General features: G+C 37.8%; 1 non-coding gene and 1 pseudogene across 1 annotated transcript; one reads left to right on the top strand and one right to left on the bottom strand.

The window, feature by feature from the left end:
• Positions 1 to 331: 331 nt before the first annotated feature.
• The window catches only part of LOC138445866 (glutaredoxin-2, mitochondrial pseudogene), a 180,099-nt pseudogene continuing 159,081 nt past the window's right edge, over positions 332 to 21,349 (bottom strand).
• On the top strand, positions 6,537 to 6,643 carry LOC138446349 (U6 spliceosomal RNA). The gene has a single exon (XR_011259286.1). It is a non-coding gene; the product is annotated as a U6 spliceosomal RNA (small nuclear RNA).

Below are 21,349 nucleotides of genomic sequence, written 5' to 3'. Positions count from 1 at the left end.
TCTACATATTTTACAGCTACTTTTAAATCCCTCATTCCCTGTATGGCTGTTTTCTTTTGAGTTTTGCTCATTATTCATAGTAGAATATGTTAATTCTCTTTTTCCTTTGTGCATATTCTATATCTCACAGTTGCCATGAGGATTATTATCTGAAAGTTACAACACTAATTTAAGGTTTTTAGTTTCCATAGATATTTATCCATTGTTTATACAGCTTTTTCATAAAGATAATTTTAAAATGTAAAATACTCACAAATTCTTAAAGTACATTATGAGGTATTATAATTTTATATAGCAGACATTTTACTAGCAAAGTTATAAGCACCTATCACTAAAATTCTTTCCTCACACTTAAAAAAAAATAACACTGATGAAATAGTAGAAGCAATTTCTCTTCTCTGTGAAGCCTATAAGTATCTATTGCACTTTCAATAAAAGTTTCATTGACAACTATTTTTTAGCACACTTCTTTCACTGGTCACTTTGTAAAAAATATCTTGAATCTGGCTTCTATATTCAAGCATGTCCAATTCCACAACTTTATAATTAACATTCATGCCATGCAAAAGCATATTTACCATTGTACTATAAGAACAAAATGTTTTTGAGAAAATGATCACATAATTATCAGAAATTGCTTCTTGTATCTGATTCACAGGAGCAGTTGCTGAGTTCCGCAAAGATGATGATGTGCTATTTCCCTTAACAGAGGCAGAAACTCTCACTGCCAATCAAGCTGGTCCACTGAGTCACTCAAACTTTGGAAGAGAAGCTCCTTATCAGAGCTGCATGGTGCCAACACACAGTCCTGATTTAAATGATCACTTTTAATTTCAGTAAGTGTGTTCTTTTACTGGAGAAGGCAATGGCAACCCACTCCAGTACTCTTGCCTGGCAAATCCCATGGATAGAGGAGCCTGGTAGGCTGCAGTCCATGGGGTTGCTAAGAGTCAGACACGACTGAGTGACTTCTCTTTCACTTTTCACTTTCATGCATTGGAGAAGGAAATGGCAGCCCACTCCAGTATTCTTGCCTGGAGAATCCCAGGGATGGCGGAGCCTGGTTGGCTGCCGTCCATGGGGTCGCATAGAGTTGGACATGACTAAAGCGACTTAGCAACAGCATGCCCTTTTACAGATGTATCCTCACCCCTTCTTGTTGTTGATATTACAAAGTTTCATCTTTATACATTCATCATCTTCATCTGTGCACGTTCAGTTGAGTCCAACTTTTTTGCAACCCTATGAACTGTAGCCCACCAGGTTCCTCTGTCCATGAAATTTTCCAGGCAAAAATACTAGAGAGGGTTGCTGTTTTCTACCCCTAAGTGAATGTCAGTTTCATGTTGGTCAGAGCTGGCTATGTGTGTGTGTGTATGTATGTATGTATGTATGTATGTGTTAACAGTCATGTCCAGTTCTTTGTGACCCCCCATGGACTGTAGCCCGTCAGGCTCCTCTGTCCATGGAATTCTCCAGGCAAGAATACTGGAGTGAGTAGCCATTTCTTTCTCCAGGGGGTCTTCCTAAATCAAGGATTAAAGCCAGATCTCCTGCACTGTAGGTAGATTCTTTACCATGTGAGCCACCAGGGGCACCCTCTTTATACATGGTGTGCTCTAAAGGTAACTTTCAAACACAGTTTCTTAAGGACTTCCTTCCCTGGTCGCTCAGACAGGAAGGAATCCTCCTGCAATGCGGGAGACCTGGGTTTGATTCCTGGGTTGGGAAGATCCCCTGGAAGAGGGCATAGCAACCCACTCCAGTATTCTTTCCTGGAGAATCCCCAGGGTCAGAGGAGCTTGGCAGCCTACAGCCCATGGTGTTGCAGAGTCAGGCACAACTGAGCGACTAAGCACACACTCTCTTAAGTTGTGTTTTAAACAAAACATTGAATTATAAACCACAGTTATAATAGTATTAGCTTTTAGAGTAATAATTTTAAATAAGATTTTCATTTCTTGGGTCTTGTAGAAAACAATAAATGGACTTACAAACCACTGTTAGAAAAATGCTGGCTCTACAATTGTCCACATGTTTACATTTGGTGAATTGTTTTTATTTCCTCATGTGACTTGGTGTTGTTGCCTTATGTTTTTTCATTTCACCCCTGCAGGACTCTTTTGAGTATGTCCAGCTCGAGGGCAGGTCTAGTGGTAATAACTCTTTCAGTTTGTGTTGTTTGAGAATGTCTTAATTTCCCCCTCACTTCTGGAGGACATTTTTATTGGATATAGGATTCTTGGTTAAGATAATTTTCTCTTTTATCAGTTTAAATATACAGACCCTTGACTTCTGGCCTCCAAAGGTTGTATTAAGAAATCTGTTAATAATTTTATTGAGGATTCTTTGTACGTGATGACTCACTTTCCTCTTTCTGCTCCCAGGATTCTCTCTTTGTTTTTTGAATGTTTGATTATAATGTGTCTTAATGTTGTTCTCTGAGTTCACCATACTTGGAATACATACAGTTTCTTTGATATTTGCAATTAAATATTTCATCAAATTTTGGAAATTTTCAACCATATTGTTTTTTCAGATATTGTATTCTCTTCTTTCTTTTTTTCTTCTCCTTCTATGACTACTACAATGTATATATTGGTTCATTGATGATGTCCCACCAGTCGTTTAGACTCTGTTCACTTGTCTTCGATCTTTTCTCTTTCTGTTCTCCAGACTCAATAATTTTATCCCAGGGGGCTGGTTTTTTCAGTGTTTCATTCACAGCACTGGATAGACGTACATGTATGGTTGCTGAGAGCTTATTGGATAGTTTTATTGGTAATTCAGAACATTTTCTTCTTTTAAAGTTTCCCATTCATTTCTTTTTCTGCTCTGATTGCTGTGGCCAAAACTTCCAGAACTATGTTGAATAGTATGGGTGAAAGTGGGCACCCTTGTCTTGTTCCTGACTGTAGGGGAAATGCTTTCAATTTTTCACCATTGAGGATAATGTTTGCTGTGGGTTTGTCATATATAGCTTTTATTATCTTGAGGTATGTTCCTTCTATTCCTGCATTCTGGAGAGTTTTTATCATAAAAGGATGTTGAATTTTGTCCAAGGCCTTCTCTGCATCTATTGAGATAATCATATGGCTTTTATTTTTCATAGTTCTGGAAGTTTTGGCTACAGCAATCAGAGCAGAAAAAGAAATAAAAGGAATCCAAATTGGAAAAGAAGAAGTAAAACTTTCACTGTTTGCAGATGACATGATCCTCTACATAGAAAACCCTAAAGACTCCACCAGAAAATTACTAGAGCTAATCAATGAATATAGTAAAGTTGCAGGATATAAAATCAACACACAGAAATCCCTTGCATTCCTATACACTAATAATGAGAAAGTAGAAAAAGAAATTAAGGAAACAATTCCATTCATGATTGCAATGAAAAGAATAAAATACTTAGGAATATATCTACCTAAAGAAACTAAAGACCTATATATAGAAAACTATAAAACACTGATGAAAGAAATCAAAGAGGACACTAATAGATGGAGAAATATACCACGTACATGAATCAGAAGAATCAATATAGTGAAAATGAGCATACTACACAAAGCAATTTACAAATTCAATGCAATCCCTATCAAGCTACCAGCCATATTTTTCACAGAACTAGAACAAATAATTGCAAGATTTGTATGGAAATGCAAAAAACCTCGAATTGCCAAAGTAATCTTGAGAAAGAAGAATGGAACTGGAGGAATCAACCTGCCTGACTTCAGGCTCTACTACAAAGCCACAGTCATCAAGACAGTATGGTACTGGCACAAAGACAGAAATATAGATCAATGGTATAAAATAGAAAGCCCAGAGATAAATCCACACACATATGGACACCTTATCTTTGACAAAGGAGGCAAGAATATACAATGGAGTAAAGACAATCTCTTTAACAAGTGGTGCTGGGAAAACTGGTCAACCACTTGTAAAAGAATGAAACTAGATCACTTTCTAACACTACACACAAAAACAAACTCAAAATAGATTAAAGATCTAAATGTAAGACCAGAAACTATAAAACTCCTAGAGGAGAACATAGGAAAACACTCTCCAACATAAATCACAGCAGGATCCTCTATGATCCACCCCCCAGAATTCTGGAAATAAAAGCAAAAATAAACAAATGGGATCTAATTAAAATTAAAAGCTTCTGCACAACAAAGGATCTAATTAAAATTAAAAGCTTCTGCACAACAATATAAGCAAGGTGAAAAGACAGCTTTCTGAATGGGAGAAAATAATAGCAAATGAAGCAACTGACAAACAACTAATCTCAAAAATATACAAGCAACTTATGCAGCTCAATTCCAGAAAAATAAACGACCCAGTCAACGAATGGGCCAAAGAACTAAATAGACATTTCTCCAAAGAAGACATACTGATGCCTAACAAACACATGAAAAGATGCTCAACATCACTCATTATTAGAGAAATGCAAATCAAAACCACAATGATGTACCACTTCACACCACTCAGAATGTCTGCAATCCAAAAATCTGCAAGCAATAAATGCTGGAGGAGGTGTGGAGAAAAGGGAACCCTCCTACACTGTTGGTGGGAATGCAAACTAGTACAGCCACTATGGAGAACAGTGTGGAGATTCCTTAAAAAATTGCAAATAGAACTGCCTTATGACCCAGCAATCCCACTTCTGGGCATACACACCGAGGAAACCAGAATTGAAAGAGACACATGTACCCCAATGTTCATCACAGCACTGTTTATAATAGCCAGGACATGGAAACAACCTAGATGTCCATCAGCAGATGAATGGATAAGAAATCTGTGGTACATATACACAATGGAGTATTACTCAGCCATTAAAAAGAATACATTTGAATCAGTTCTAATGAGATGGATGAAACTGGAGCCAATTATACAGAGTGAAGTAAGCCAGAAAGAAAAACACCAATACAGTATACTAACACATATATATGTAATTTAGAAAGGTGGCAATGATGACCCTGTATGCAAGACAGCGAAAGAGACATAGATGTGTAGACTGGACTTTTGGACTCTGAGGGAGAGGGAGAGGGTGGGATGATTTGGGAGAATGGCATTGAAACATGTATACTATCATGTAAGAAATGAATCGCCAGTCTATGTCCGATGCAGGATACAGGATGCTTGGGGTAGGTGCACGGGGATGACCCAGAGAGATGTTATGGTGGTGGGATGTTATGGAGGTGGGAGGGGGGTTCACATGTACACCGATGGTGGATTCATGTCAATGTATGGCAAAACCAATACAGTGTTATAAAGTAAAATAAAGTAAAAATAAAAATTAAAAAAAAAATTTCCCACTCAAAGACAATATGTATTAGACCAACACTGTTCCTTCCAATAAATACAGCTAAAAATCCTAGATATTATGTGAACACACACACACACACACACACACACAGACATGAAAACTTGAGAGATACAGATGGAAAGTTATATATACATATATAACTTTTTCTGACCAATTTCTTCCTAAACAACTATCAGCAAGCAAACTTACATAAAGACAAGTAGCAAGAATACAGATATTGAGTATTGAATGTTACTGTATAAATGAAGTAGGAAATAAGGGATATTTACTACATTATATTAAATTAAATTTACTATGAAAACATATTTTGCCATTTGAATGCAAATATATTTTAACATAACTTTTTATTTCATTAATCTTAACTATTAATATTAAATATTAATCTTAATTTATATATATATATATATATACACACACACACACACACACACCCCACATATTCTTTATCCATATATTTGGTGATGGACATGTAGCTTGCTTCCATATCTAAGCTATTGCAAATAACGCTGCCATGAATGTTGGAGTGTAAATATCTTTTTGAATAAATGTTTTTGGTTTCTTCAGATATATATCCAGCAACAGAATTGCTGGATCCTGTGGTAGGTCTATTTTTAGGTTTTCAGACCTCCATACTGTTTGCTCTAGTAGCTACACCAGTTTGCATTCCTACCAACAGTGTATGAGATTCCATTTCTCTACATCCTCATCAATATTTATTATTTGTAGACTTTTAATGATTAGCCATTGTGATAGGTGTGAGGTTGTATGTCACTGCAGGGTTATTCCGTGTTTTAAGGAAAACAAATGCTTTGGATAATTTGAGTTTTGTCTTATTCAGTTTGTTGCTATAATAAAATGCAATTCCCTAGGGGACTTAAAAGCATAAATTTATTTTCTCACCTTTCTACGGGCTGAAATCAGAGATCAGGGTGTCTAGCATGATTGGGTTCTGGTGATAACTATCTTCTTGGTTTTCAGATAACCAACCTCTCACAGTATGTCCTCACACATGGGGAGAGGAAGCTCTGGTGTCTTTTCTTCTTTATGTGTGTGTTAGCTCCTCAGTTGTGTTCAACTCTTTGCAACCCCATGGACTGTAGTCCATTAGACATCTCTGTCCATGAGGCTCTCCAAGCAAGAATACTGGAATGGATAGCCATTTCCTTCAATCCCATCTTGGGGCTCTATCCTTATGACATCATCTAAATCTAATTAAGTGCTCGCTTCGGCAGCACATATACTAAAATTGGAACGATACAGAGAAGATTAGCATGGCCCCTGGGCAAGGATGACACGCAAATTCGTGAAGCGTTCCATATTTTTAAACAAATGGGATCTAATTAAAATTAAAAGCTTCTGCACAACAAAGGAAACTATAAGCAAGGTGAAAAGACAGCCTTCTGAATGGGAGAAAATAATAGCAAATGAAGCAACTGACAAACAACTAATCTCAAAAATATACAAGCAACTTATGCAGCTCAACTCCAGAAAAATAAACGACCCAATCAAAAAATGGGCCAAAGAACTAAATAGACATTTCTCCAAAGAAGACATACGGATGGCTAACAAACACATGAAAAGATGCTCAACATCACTCATTATTAGAGAAATGCAAATCAAAACCACAATGAGGTACTACTTCACACCAGTCAGAATGGCTGTGATCCAAAAATCTGCAAGCAATAAATGCTGGAGAGGGTGTGGAGAAAAGGGAACCCTCCTACACTGTTGGTGGGAATGCAAACTAGTACAGCCACTATGGAGAACAGTGTGGAGATTCCTTAAAAAATTGCAAATAGAACTACCTTATGACCCAGCAATCCCACGGCTGGGGATACACACCGAGGAAACCAGAATTGAAAGAGACACATGTACCCCAATGTTCATCGCAGCACTGTTTATAATAGCCAGGACATGGAAACAACCTAGATGTCCATCAGCAGATGAATGGATAAGAAAGCTGTGGTACATATACACAATGGAGTATTACTCAGCCGTTAAAAAGAATTCATTTGAATCAGTTCTAATGAGATGGATGAAACTGGAGCCAATTATACAGAGTGAAGTAAGCCAGAAAGAAAAACACCAATACAGTATACTAACACATATATATGGAATTTAGGAAGATGGCAATGATGACCCTGTATGCAAGACAGGAAAAAAGACACAGATGTGTATAATGGACTTTTGGACTCAGAGGGAGAGGGAGAGGGTGGGATGATTTGGGAGAATGGGAATTCTAACATGTATACTATCATGTAAGAATTGAATCCCCAGTCCATGTCTGATGCAGGATGCAGCATGCTTGGGGCTGGTGCATGGGGATGACCCAGAGAGATGTTGTGGGGAGGGAGGTGGGAGGGGGGGGCATGTTTGGGAACGCATGTAAGAATTAAAGATTTTAAAATTAAAAAAATAAATTAAAAAAAATAAATCTAATTAAGGGCTTCCCTGGTGACTCAGTGGGTAAAGAATCCACCTGAGATGCAGGAGACAAAAGATGTAGGTTCAGTTCCTGAGTGGAAAAGATCCCCTGGAGGAGGGCATCACAACCCATTCTGGTATTTTTGCCTGGAGAATCCCATGGACAGAGGAGCCTGGAGGGCTACAGTCCATAGGGTTGCAAAGAGTCTGATCTGACTGTCACGACTGATCATGCACACAGAAGTAATTACTTTCCAAAAACTATGCTGTGGGCTGTGCTTAGTCACTCAGTCATGTCCAACTCTTGCCTGGATGCTCCAGGCAAGAATACTGGAGTGGGTTGCCATGCTCTCCTCCAGGAGATCTTCCCAACCCAGGGACTGAACCCAGGTCTTCCAAATTGTAGGCGAGTTTTTTATCATCTGAGCCACCAGAAAAGGCCAAGAATACTGGAGTGAGTAGCCTATCCCTTTTTCAGGGGATCTGCCCAACCCAGGAATTGAACTGGAGTCTCCTGTATTGTGGGCAGAGTCTTAACCAATTGAGCTATAAGGGTACTTTTTAATACCATCACATTGGAGCTTAGGAATTCAACATGTGAATATACTGGGGGTGGGGGAACAAACATTCTGTCCTTAATAGACTTATTTTACTACAAAAATCCAAAAAAAGATTTTCATTTAAAATTGAATGCCACTTATTGCATGTAAATTATTCCTATAACTCTTTATATAAGCTCTTCTCCAAATCAACATATATAAAAATATTTATGGTGCTTCTTTTAAATTCAGGCTCACAGATCCAAAATACATGTTCTTATAAGCTCTTATCCCTATTAATACTATGCAACTATTGCTGTAAATGTTAAAAAAGAAAACTTTTCAGCAATCAAGAGACATTTTAATGGATACATTATGAAAATGCATATTTATTTAATGCAGAAGTCATTATATAATTATTTGAACATTTAAGTTGCTACATATTTAATGTCAAGGTATTAGTAACAACATAATAATGACTACATTTTTAAGCATTCAGCAAGTCACTGTAGTTTTGTTGTATTATTACATTTTAAGGAGGCACACAAGATGCATAATAATAGTATTTTCAGCTTTAATATTTAGAAACTGAGATTTATATAGATTAAGTTACCTAGCTAACAAATAGAAGATCAAACATATGAATTTAAGAAGCTCTAGATCTGATTCCATTTCCTGTGCTCTGACCAATGTTAACAAGAATGTGACTGAAGTTACTTTTCAGATTTCAAAAAAAGTTCTGTGCTTTTAATTAATTAATTTAGTTATCTTTATTATTCATCTACATTTTTCTGTTTCATTGTAAAGTATTGCCATCACCAAAGACGCAACTTCAAATTTGTAACCTTTAAATATGATCTTTCAGTGATTGGTACTGGTATTTTGAAATTTAGCATGTTGAGAATCTCCAGAAGAGTAATGAGTTTAATTTTCCATAGAATCAACAGATTTCTTTGGTCAACCAAAGAAAAAAAGACTGAAATTTGCAAGTTTCTCATAAGTTAGACCTACCATACATTTTCTTCTCATTATAAAAATGCAAAGAGGAAGTGACAGAAATTTTTGCTTTTATAGATCTGGCCTATGGTATGCAGACATTCTGTGTGGCAATAGTACAGTTTCAGTTGTGAACTCCCATGCTTTGATACTTTAGACTGGAGTATATCTTTTGGAGCCTTGGTTAGATATCTGAAACCCTCATTATTTCTGCATTTGTTAAACTATGTCTTTTGTTCCACTTGCAGACCAAGTAGTCTGCTTTTATAAAACTTGATCTACATTCAGAGATCTGCTCTGATGTTGGCTTTCTAAACGGTTCATCCTGGGGCACCCTAGAATGTTTGAGAAGATATTTTTAACTAGTTTCTTTCTTTTTTTTTTGTTCTTTATAGCTTGGCTGTTTTCATTTATATACCTGAAATTCTTGACTTTTGCATTTGCTCTAAGACTGAAACTGTTTTGAAAAGCTTTGTATTCATATGTTTTGCAGGATTTTCATGAATTAATGCTCTTATTTCAAATGTAAAGTCTTATTTAATAATTTCATACATATATATATATATATATACAGATCTAGATAAACATATATGTGTGTACACAGTTTACAAAGGGAATTTTCTGTCTTAAAACAGAAATACTGAGTATGTTCTGCCTATGTTTACTCAAAATGTTCTTGTCAAGATCACAATTTTAAAGGTTATTCTGTATCTATTCTCTTTGAAACTGTGCTCATTGAGGGATGTAACTGAGGGTATCTTGAAAACACAGTTTATTTTAGGATTTCACATATAAACAATTCATGAGCTGAAAAATAATCTTAAACTATAGTGTCATTTTTAAATTTTCAAGATACTTTCTGTATCTCAACTTCTAATTTGTGGACATTCATGAGATTAAATTAGTGATGTTAAACTGTTTCCTCCACGCACATATGCACACACTAATATATATTTATATCAGTTTTCTGGGTCCTTACATCTATTATGCATTCCACTAAAGCACCTATATGAGAGGATAGAAATTGACTTTCCTTCCCTAGATTGTCTATCCAGCTTGCATTCTGCTTTTCTGACTCTTTTGGACATTTTCCACATTTTTCATATTCTCATCAGTTCCTTGGGCTTCCCTGATGGCTCAGATGGTAAAGAATATGCCTGCAATCAGGAGACCTGGGTTCATTCCTTGGGTTGGGAAGATACCCTGGAGAAGGAAATGGCTACCCACTCCAGTATTCTTGCCTAGAGAATTCCATGGAGTCACCAAGAACTGAACATGACTGAGTGACTCACATTCACCAGTGCCTTGAGCCCAATATGTGTCAAGTGAAATTATTCTCTCTCCCTCTCTTTTAAGTGTGATCTTAGAAGTCTCACCAAGTGTATGACAATGGTATTGATTCTTCTTAGTGCAAGATTTTGATTTTCCATGGAGCTCTTCTGTAAAAATCAATATTATGGTCTATTTACTTGGCAGCTTTTGAATTTCTTTCCTTGGTTTTGGTAACAGGGACCTACCTGAATACAATTTACTTAGACTTTCATGTAGAGACCAGGTAGAAGTGGTTATGAAAATAGACCAGTCAGATCTTATGCTCTGAGGGACAATACTGTCCAGTGATCCCAGTTGCTGCCCTATGGATTCACCATTGCACTAGCACTGAGACTATATCTTCTATGTCCTGTTCCCAGTCAACAACTAAACACAGAGGAAGTATTAACATGGACCCATTTCAGTGAAAAGGCACAGCTTTTTCTTGAGAGCAGTCAGCTGTCCAACTGCAGCTTTCTTCAAATTGTGCTATAATCTGCAACATGTCCTACAATAACCTTCATTCCAATCACTCTTTTCTTACACAAGATTCATATTTATATCAAAAATTAAAGATTCTTTACACTTTCTGCTGCCCCTCTATTTCACTTTCATCTCTAATCCCTTTTGGTCATCTGGAGAACCAAGCTTATGTAAATGATAGCTGGAATAATTTAAGAAAACTGATGGTAAAATGAGGTTTTGGGGACTGATTCATTCCCCACTGCGCTGGTGAAAAGTACATCATTCTGAGTAGTATCAGAGCATAGATAGTGTCAAATACAAGATGATCACTCACTAACTAAATATTTCCCTGTTTAAGACCTGGGGCAATAAACTTGTGGAGGAAAATATCCTTGAAGATGCAGGTGATTTCAGACATTCGTCAGACATGGTGGGAACCATGTCTATAAATAGAGCAGAATTGTCTGTTATGGTAGAAACAAAGGGAATTTAACAAGCAATTAGAGACCTCTTTTGTAATTTATAAAATACCCCTTGACTCCCGCAGTAAAAGCTGAGCACTAAACCAAAGACATGTTCCAGTAGAGACCAGGAGATATTTGAATACTTTGCCAAGGCAGATCTGAATCCCTTTGAAACTGAAAATGGGGCTGCAACTTCTAGAAGAATATCTGAAAGTATGATTCTGCATACTCCTGGGCAGATGAGTTTAAAGAGATATTCCACTTTATTTACTTATTTATTTTGTCCAAGAGCTATTGCTTCTCCTTTTGCAAGATGTTGCAAAAGCTTGTCCACCATAAAGGACTTGTAAACTTTCAGTAGCTTCCAATACTCCTTTTGCTCACCCACAAGCTAATAAATAGTTTAAATCTCAGCATAATTTGTGTAAGGGATGTACAATGTATGATAAAAGAGATAGATTACATAATGGAGACATTGCAAAAATTAGCTGGAGTCAAGGAAGCAACCCTGGAACTGGATTTTTTAATTAATTTATTTTTAATTAGAGGATGATTGCTTTACATTGATGTATTAGTTTCCATCATACATCAAGATGAATCAGCCATAGATATACACATATCCCACACCTCTTGATCTTCCTTCCCACCTCCAACCCCATCCCATCCTGCTACATTGTCACAGAGAAATGGATAATAGATTTGAGCACTCTGCACCATACAGCATTCTCACTGTCTATCTCTTTCCATATGGTAATGTATACGTTTCAATGCTACACTCTCAATTCATCCCCTCCTCCTTCCCCCACTGTGTTCACAAGTCTGTTCTCTATATCTGCATCTCCATTGATGGTATTTGTTCAAGGTGGTTGGAGTTTAAGACTGGATAAGTTTCAAGACCCATTGGCTTAGAAACACATTTTCTGGGCATGGAATATAATACTCTGGCAAGAATTTCAGGGAATGGAGCACATTTACTGCTCAGTTCAGTTCAGCCACTCAGTCAAGTCCGACTATAGACTGAAGCATGCTAAACTTCCCTGTCCATCATCAACTCTCAGAGCTTGCTCAGACTCATGTCCATTGAGGTGGTGATGCCATCCAACTATCTCATCCTCTGTCAGCCCCTTCTCCTCCTGCCTTCAAGTTTTCCCTTCATCAGGGTTTTTTCCAATAAGTCAGTTCTTTGCCTCAGGTGGTCAAAGTATTAGAGCTTCAGCTTCAGTATCAGTCCTTCCAATGAATATTCAAGATTGATTTCCTTTAGGATTGACTAGTTGGATCTCCTTGCAGTCCAAGGGAATCTCAAGAGTCTTCTCCAACACCATAGTCCAAAAGCATCAAATCTTTGGCATTCAGCTTTTCTTTATGGTCCAACTCTCACACCCATACATGACTATTGGAAAAACCATAGCTTTGACTATATGGACCTCGTCGGTAAAGTAATGTCTCTGCTTTTTAATATGCAGTCTAGGTTTGTCACGGATTTTCTTCCAAGGAGCAAGCGTCTTTTAATTTCATGGCTGCAGTCACCATCTGCGGTGATTTTGGTGCCCAAGAAAAGAAAATCTGTCACTGTTTCCGCATCTATTTGCCATGTAGTGATGTGACCGGATGCCATGATCTTAGTTTTCTGAATGTTGGGTTTTACTGCTACAGAAACTTTTATAAACCTGGCTAACATTTACTGCAAGAGAACTTTTATAAACATGGAAAAAATGATGGCCAAAGCTGAACCTTTGATATGTCTCTATTTCTATTTTAAAATGTGTACACTTGTCTCATATCCTTGGAAGGACTAGCTGTCATCCCCATAGAGTTAAATACTTATTATGAATGTGAGTTTGCCTTTCTTCACTTCAGACGTCCTGCACAACTATCCAGGGGATTATGTAATACCTGATCTGTAAGCATAGAACTGTATATAGCATAGTATTATGACCAGAAGACCATACCTTGTACGTGCCTAGCCAAGTTACCTCCCATCTTTTCCTCTGTCTTTCAATGGGTATAATATCTACAATATTCTGAAAGTTCTCTTTACTTTCTCATGTTCCTTCCACTAATAAATCTCTTGCAAAACTAATCCCACCTTACCATCTTCTTTTCCACAAGTGCAAAATGAGTCAGGGTATAAATTTATGGAGTAACCCAAGAGAATTCAATATGGTTTTCTCTTATGCACCTAATGGGACTCAGGAAATAGTTCTTAAACATATTTTTAGTGAACATTTGTGGGACTGTGCATGAGGACAAAGATTAGCAGCCATCATTTATTGCCCTTGCTGTGTTACTTTATTTTCATCTTTTGAGCTGAGTGAGTGTAAAGAGCTATTAGCCTGTGTGGACAGAGGGAAGAGAAAAAGGACTCTTCATTTTAACAGTGAGTGAAGATAACAGTTTACACTATAGATGGGTGTTGAGAGTTGTATTCTATGAAGGGAAAAATGTTGTCCCATGCCAACAACCATTTGTCGCTTATTAGCATCATGCAGAGGCATTTCCCTTTAAATAAATGTACAAGTAAGTTTAGCACTGTCAATCAAGCTGGGGGTTTTTAGAGAATATAAGGGATTCTCCCCCTTATTTGGTTAAGGATGAAGAGGAATATGAAGGAAAGAAGGCAAAATAAAATCCAAAACAGTTAAAAAACATTATTACTAAGCAGTTGGCTGTGGCTGCTTAATCTTCCTATGGAACAAATTATTTTTGTAATCTACTCTGGGAATTGTTCATAGATACATAACATATATCTCATGCTGCTATTTACACTGAGTAAGTTATTGATTAGCACCTCCAAAATGCTCTCAAGTTTGGACACTCATCTGTGTCACTTGGGGAGCTTTAACAAATACCGATGCCTTAGTCACACATCTGGAGATTCTGATTCAATTGTCCTGGATGGGTATAGGCATTAGTATTTTTAAAAGTTTCTTGTTCAGTCACTGTCTGACTCTTTGTAACCCCATGGACTGCAGCACACCAAGCTTCTTGTCCTTCACTGTCTCCTGGAGTTTGCTCAAACTAATATCCATTGAGTCAGTGATGCTATCTAACCATCTCATTCTCTTGATCCCTCCTCCTTTTGCCTTCAATCTTTCTCATCATTAGGGTCTTTTCCAATGAGTTGGCTCTTCACATCAGGTGGCCAGAGTACTGAAGCTTCAGCGTCACCATCAGTCCTTCCAATGGGTATTCAGGGTTGATTTCCTTTAGGATTGACTGGTTTGATCTCATTGCTGTCCAAGTCATCAAAGTAATGTCTCTGCTTTTTAATATGCTGTCTAAGTTTGTCATAGCTTTCCTTCCAAGGAGCAAGAATCTTTTAATTTCATGGTTACAGTCACCATCTGCGTTGATTTTGGATGCCAAGGAAATAAAATCTGTCACTGCTTCCACATCCTCCCCTTCTGTTTGCCATGAAGTGATGGGACTGGATGCCATGATCTTAGTTTTTTGAATGCTGAGTTTTAAGCCAGCTTTTTCACTCTCCTCTTTCACCCTCATCAAGAGACTCATTAGTTCTTCTCTTTCCACCATTAGAAAAGTTTCTTGGATGTTCTAAAATGCAATCAGGATTAAAAGCAATTGGTAACATGCAAAAGAGAAGGAGAGACTGATTATTCCATCCATATTTTAGGTCAGTGGAAAGTTGTGTGTCTACCTGAACTGTTTGACAGAAGGAAACCTCGGTTTGATTCCTGTGTTGGGAAGATCTGCTGGAGGAGGGCTTGGCAACCCACTCCAGAATTATTGTGTGGAGAATCCCCAGGGACAGAGGAACCTGGTGGGCTACAGTCCAGGGGGTCTCAAAGAGTTGGACATGCTTGAGTGACTAAGCACAAGCACAAGGAAGGGTCAGAAGCACTTATCTTCTTGTCATGTTATATCTTGATGGACTAACTCACATTGTACTTTGTCTCAGTTCCAGAAAAACATCTATTTCTGCTTTATTGACTGTGCCAAAGCCTCTGTGTGGATCACAAGAAACAGTGGAAAATTCTGAAAGAGATGGGAATACCAGACCACCTGACCTGCCTCTTGATAAACTTGTATGCAGGTCAGGAAGCAACAGTTAGAACTGGACATGGAACAACAGACTGGTTCCAAATACGAAAGGGAGTACGTCAAGGATGTATATTGTCACCCTGGTTATTTAACTTACATGCAGAGTACATCATGAGAAACGCTGGGCTGGAAGAAGCACAAATGGGAATCAAGATTGCCAGGAGAAATATCAATAACCTCAGATATGCAGATGACACCACCCTTATGGCAGAAAGTGAAGAGGAACTAAAAAGCCTCTTGATGAAAGTGAAAGAGGAGAGTGAAAAAGTTGGCTTAAAGCTCAACCTTTAGAAAATGAAGATCCTGGCATCCGGTCCCACGACTTCATGGGAAATAGATGGGGAAACAGTGGAAACAAATGTCAGACTTTATTTTGGGGGGCTCCCGAATCACTGCAGATGGTGATTGCAGCCATGAAATTAAAAGACACTTACTCCTTGGAAGGAAAGTTATGACCAATCTAGATAACATATTGAAAAGCAGAGACAATACTTTGCCAACTAAAGTCCGTCTAGTCAAGGCTATGGTTTTTCCAGTGGTCATGTATGGGTGTGAGAGTTGGACTGTGAAGAAAGCTGAGCACCGAAGAATTGATGCTTTTGAACTGTGGTGTTGGAGAAGACTCTTGCGAGTCCCTTGGTCTGCAAGGAGGTCCAACCAGTCCATCCTAAAGGAGATCATTCCTGGGTGTTCTTCGGAAGGAATGATGCTAAAGCTGAAACTCCAGTACTTTGGCCACCTTATGTGAAGAGTTGACTCATTGGAAAAGACTCTGATGTTTGGAGGGATTCGGGGCAGGAGGAGAAAGGGACGACAGAGGATGAGATGGCTGGATGGCATCACTGACTCGATGGACGTGAGTTTGAGTGAACTCCAGGAGTTGGTGGTGGACAGGGAGGCCTGACATGCTGTGATTCATGGGGTTGCAAAGAGTCGGACAGGACTGAGCAACTAAACTGAACTGAACTGAAAGACCCACACCGCCTCAGTGTCAGTACCACAGTAACTCTGGCAGAGTCTTTCAGCCTAGATGAATGAAGGTTCCATGCTTTACAAATTAGGTTTTTGGTTCACATCAAATTCTTAAGTGATTAGTAATTTAATTTATACTGCTTTAAACTTCTCTTTTTAAAAGAAAGAAGATATCACATTGTGTCAAAAATAAACCTGACCAAATAGTAAGTCGATGCTCCAGATTAGACCGCAGGGCTCTTTGCTTCCCATTCTTCTACTTTACTCACTGAGGCATGAGGTTAGGGTATAGCTTTGAAGCCAGCCACAGCCTCTTTGGGTTAATCCTTAGGCTTAATGCCTTAAGACTTAGTGAGCTGCAACATACCAATTCCCACATGTCCCGCTTCTCTTAGTGATGCGTTAGTTTTTGCTTCATCATTTCTGCAAGCATCATAAGTGTCAAATGGGTCGATAAAAGCATCAGTATTAGGACAGTTCATATCCCGGTGGTCAGCAAGTGCTCACATGTGGAGAATCAAGTGGCATATCAGTCCATGACTGTCTCCAAGACATGAGAATTAGGCTGCAATGACACGTTTCTCAGATGGAGCAAAACAATAATTTCTAATCTGCTACATTCCATTGTTGGGTTGCTCAGTCATTCATAGAGACTTCTGGTAACAATTAATACAGTCATAAAAAAGGGAAAATAACAGGGGAAAACATGCACACAAATTGAAAGCAGATATCTGAACACAGTTATCCCACAAATTTAGATCAACCACACGTCTGCCTGGAAACTTGTAAATAGCATACATAAGTGATGTTATCATATAAAGTGTGGTGGGGAAGTCACAATGGAGACCATTTGTACATTCTGGAATTAATATCTATGTGCAGATAATTAAGAGAACAATAAAAATACACGAAACAAATGTACACAGGGGAAGGTAAGAACTGAACATGATCCAAATATGTCATATTGTGGAAACCTTGGGGAAATAAAGCTTTATGGGATACTGGCAGACAGCATTGCTGCTGGAACCAGGATTTTCAAGCCTTTCAGCCTGGAAATAATGTTTTCAGTTAATAAGGGTGTGTGGGTGGAATTAGACTCACCACTCCCACTATTGTAGCCAGAATTATGTGCCTCATTTCCATACCCAGTCCTAAAAATTATTCTTGCAATTTCTCTTATGAGAAAGCTTTTGAACATGCCACGGTAGCATCAAATGACATCAAGATACACCTTCTTTGTGTTGCTTATGTGCACATACTCTTACTTTGCAAAGTTTTAGATGTGCACACAGGCATCTGGAATACTCCAGCATGTTCCAAGAGAACAGAACTTAACCAAGTGTGTCAGGTTTAATTTTTTACCCAATTAAAATTCTTTGAAGACTGCTGAGGTTATTAAAAGGCAAAAGTATTACATCTAGCAGTGTTTTCACAAGCTAGTGCTTCCTGATTTTAGGAACATGTATTGAAAGGATATTTGCAACAATATAGACACAAGGCCAGATATGGTCTGAGTGATATAAATCTTTTGTTTACGTACCTCGCAGTACAGTGCAGCAGGCTTTGGGTTGGGGTGGTGGTGGAATGTCTCATATTTGAGGCACAATTAAGTGCACATGTAGCTTTCTGTGCACAATTCACTGTGCACTCTGATTTATAACAGACTAGATTTCAAAATTGATAGGTTTATATAATCGTGTGTGCTCCTGGGTGTGTGTGTGTGTTGGAGAAAAGGGAGTTCAGATTTGTTTTAAGAAGTCTTTGGTATTTCTTTATAAATTCCAGTGAAATTTTTAAAATATATAATATTTATATTATATTAAAATATAATATATTTTAAACTATATTTATAAATAGTTTAAAAAATGCAAAAAATTAAACATAAGGGAATTTCTAGACATGGCTTCCAAATACCAAAAAACCTGCAGTTTCTTTTGAGAGAGATAAACAAAAATGATTAAGCTCATTGAATAGTGTAAGCACAAAGGATTCTGTCACAAATTGTTTTCAAACAAAACTTTCCCATGTTCACTTAACTTTGTAAAATTGTTAATAAGGAAAAAAGAATGATACTACTCTCAGCAGTGAATAGACATTTTAGATGGTCCTTAGTAAAGTGCTCCATCAAAAAGCCAACATGAATAAAAAATTAAAACCAAATATATTACCCTACAATAAATTATTTTTTTCCGTGATCTTTGTCCTATAGATTCTGGTGATTCATAATCAGTTGTTTTGTATGCCACCATGAGAAACACAACTTTCTTATATGCTAACAAGTCTTATTTGACTTAAAATGGAAATGTTATTCTATTGGCTTGTGGTATGAGCTTCAACAAATGTAAGTAGGAGGTTTATATATAACTAAAATATCTCAATTTGTTAGTAATGGAGGGGTCCTAAATAATATTTGTTTTTAGTCAAGGAAGAGGGAAGTTAGGAGAAAGGATGACACATTGAATGAAGCTTCAACCCTGTGCCATCTGTAGATGGTAGTTGTGGTGTAGTTGCTTAGTCATGTCCAACTCTTTGCACCCCGTGGACTATAGCCCACAAGGTTCCTCAGTCCATGGAATTCTCCAGGCAAAAATTTTGGAGTGGATTGCCATTTCCTTCTCCAGGGAATCTTCCCCACCCAGGGGTCAAACTCATGTCTGCTGCGTTGAAGGCTGATTCTTTACCACGGAGCCACCAGGGAAGCCTTGCCACCTGCGGGACTTGTATGAAATTATTATTCCCCAGCCCGTTGCTGGGAAGATTTGGAGAGAAAGCTTTTTGACTGTGATATTGTCCATCCTCCTATTAGTCTCAGGGTTCGTAATTCTAAACATAAGAGTGCTCTTTCTGTCAAGGACAAGCTGTGAGAAAGGTGGCATGTCACTTGGTCTACATAGAGCCACACGGAGTTGCCATTATCTGCCCTTCCCCCACTCCTGTTAAGCCCTTTCTCAGCCTTGCTCCTTAAGCAAAACTGTCTCTGAAATGTAAATTAATTCATACTTCCAGGGACTAAAGATCACTGCTCTTCCCGGCCTTTGGGATTTTAAGAAATCCACTTAGCTATCTGGCTTAAACTAAAAACTTAGAGTGACCTTCAGAAATAAAGAGAATGTCCAAGTGAGTGTGTAAGTGTGTGTATGTTATTCTGGGCAGTAAAAAGTTCTCTTGAGGTATAACACACTGAATGGGGATTGCACTCTATTCTGTCTGTTTAGGAGGACAGTCCTATGTTTGGGAGGTCCTCAGAGATCAAAACTGCTTCACATTTATACTACTGTTAGTATTTACATTATTAGAAAACAATAACACAAATAAAGCTTTAGTGACTTTTAAATGTTCTTCGTGATCTCCTTTTGTTAATTAAGTTCTCACAGCTATTCCAACAGTTACTCTTTTCCAGGGTACCTTGTATATTGCAATCATTCCATATTGGTTTGTTTCATTAGAAATATGATGTGACTGCATCTTATGTTTGGCTGATACCATCTGGAGGTGGGTTCATGAGGGCCACCCTCCTGATTGCATAAGGAAACCAAAATCCAGTGATAAATCAACTTGGATAATAATGAGCACAAAGAAAAAAGATAAATACAAGAATTACTGGCTTTAGTAGTTGCTCTAATATTGGGAGTTGACATGTAATAAAAACAGAAGTTAAGTTCCATTAACACTTATAGTAACTGGGGTACCTAAGATTCTTCTCCCCCAATGAACATAATGCTCTCTAAGATGGAAACAAACTTATTCAGAACTCATGTATATACCTTATCTTCAGGTGCATTGTTATCAAAAAATGATTTTCTAAAGATTAAGCAGGAATAAGAATTCTAAATTTGCATCCAAAGCCTATTTTGAGATATGTGTGCAGTATCTGCTCTTTTTCACATAAGATCAGCTACTCTCTCCCCTCCATTGCTTCCTTTAATCTTTCAGACTATTACCATCTGCTATTTTAATCACTGGGTGAATGCAGAGGTATAGGAAATACACATATGATATTACCTTCATAAATTTTCCAATCTCATATAAAATATGATGCACAAACAAATAATTTTATTACAGAGAAGTAGTACAAGGTGCTATGAAAGCATGAACAGGAAGAGATTTTGTGATATTTCAGTTGATTTTTGAAGGATCAGTAAGGATTGTTACGGAAGAGGCAGAAATAAGACAAGTCAGTCACATCAAGTAGACTTAACATTTCAAAAGCCATAAGAACCTCACATGGCTGGAGAATAAAGGAGAATAAGAGGGGACAGAAGAAGTGATTAAGGGTCACCGTGATCAGATAGGTGAGGGTCTAGATTGAACAAACCAAGTCTGAATACAAAAGTAGTTTGGATCTCACCTGATACATAAGAGGGGACTTTAAAACCATTTGTCATGGTATCTGTGCTATATGGAGTGCATAGATGATGATGGGGAGAGGATTAGATAGGAAAAGAGAAATAGGACAGTTTTGATTGAGTTGAAAATCTTATTCCTGTTTTTAAGTGTGGGAACCAGCCTTGGAAGAAAGCAAGTAGCAGACTGTCAGATTTGCACTGATCAAACGGGAAAGCATGCAAGATCTACAGACCCTTCAGAGTGCGGGCTGACACTGCGTCTGCTTTGCACATGGTAGAGAGTGCACAGTCAAAACAGTGAGGGATGCTCATTCCTCACGGCTCATTAATACGAGATGAAAGGGGTGAGACTCACATTTTCAGCTCCACATCTTTAATAGAGAAATGTCAATGGGTGGTGGCAAATTGGAATGACAAAAGATTACCCTTTTTTTAAATTTCCAATGG

The sequence above is a fragment of the Ovis canadensis genome, chromosome 9 (assembly GCF_042477335.2).
Source record: "Ovis canadensis isolate MfBH-ARS-UI-01 breed Bighorn chromosome 9, ARS-UI_OviCan_v2, whole genome shotgun sequence".
NCBI classification, from domain to species: domain Eukaryota; kingdom Metazoa; phylum Chordata; class Mammalia; order Artiodactyla; family Bovidae; genus Ovis; species Ovis canadensis.
The sequence above is the reverse complement of the archived record's forward strand: the minus strand, read 5'-3'. Positions and strand labels throughout refer to the sequence as shown.